We start from the raw sequence: 1,225 nt of genomic DNA, 5'->3' as shown, positions 1-1,225 counted from the left end.
AGATTAGCATTTAAATCAGGAGGCTAAATAAAACAGATTGTCTTCCCCAGTGTGAATGGGCATCCTCCAGTCTGCTCTGACTACTGAACTGAGACACTGGTTTTCTTCTGCCTTCGTCCTAGAATTTAAGCCATGGGAACTTCTAGTTCGCTAACCTTTGCAGTTAGATTAGGATTTACATCACTAAATTTCCTGGGTCTCCAGTTTACAGAAGTCAGATTACTGAACTTCTCAACCTTGAAAATCATGGAGAACTCTTGTTCTTTTTCAGGCTCTTATACCATTTGCTTACTATGCTCTAAATGCATTAAGATTTTCCCCTCCATTCCCTAGCAGTAACACAGTAGTAAGTATGCTCCTAACTAAGAGCTTTCTACACTTGTTTGTGTACTCTTTATTCAGATATCTGCATGGTTGAATCCCCTATTTTCTTTCAGGTCTTTATTTAAAAGTCAGCTTGTTAATGAAGTCTTCACTAACATTCCTACCTACATAACTTCACCTGTGAACAACTCCCCCAAAATAAAAATTTCACACAATTTTGCCTTTGTTTTCCTACCTAGCCACTCTCTAACATCCCTTTCATTGTTTATATTCCTGCTTTATCTGTTCTCTTCACTAGAATGCTCTATGTTACTTACCATTATCATTTGCTTTATTGATTAATGTACCTGGAGAATTTAGGATAATGGCACGTAGTTGTTACCATAGATATTTGTTTAATCGATAATTGATGAAATTCTATTATTTTCATCATCAAAATATATCCTGAATTTAATAATTTTTTACTTAACTACATCATTATCCACCTTTGTCTAGATTTGGCCCCTTCTCACCCTTTGTTTCATGACAGTCTATTCTTCAAAAGATAATCAGAGTAATTTTTTTTAAGACATAAATCAGATAATAACTTTATTTTGCTCAAAATCCTATCATAGCTTCATATCTCATTCAGAATGAAATACACTATCTTTGCCATGGTCAAAAAACCCTGTACTTTCTCAAACACAGAAGAATGAAAGACTGGTTCTAATTTTTGTCTCGTGTAATAAGATAATAAGCCCATACCTTTTGTCACATTGCTTTGCAGTACTCTCCCATTGTGGAACAAACATATTTCTTTCTCATATTAATATAAAATTTGCCTATGTGGCATTCTTTGGTGAGGGAACGTGAACATATTGACATGAAGACAGGTCTAAAAGATGCTCCTGCAGTTTGTGTG

This window comes from Mustela putorius, unplaced genomic scaffold (assembly GCF_011764305.1).
Source record: "Mustela putorius furo isolate JIRA1106 unplaced genomic scaffold, ASM1176430v1.1 tig00001826_pilon_pilon_pilon, whole genome shotgun sequence".
Taxonomy (NCBI): domain Eukaryota; kingdom Metazoa; phylum Chordata; class Mammalia; order Carnivora; family Mustelidae; genus Mustela; species Mustela putorius.
The sequence above is the reverse complement of the archived record's forward strand: the minus strand, read 5'-3'. Positions refer to the sequence as shown.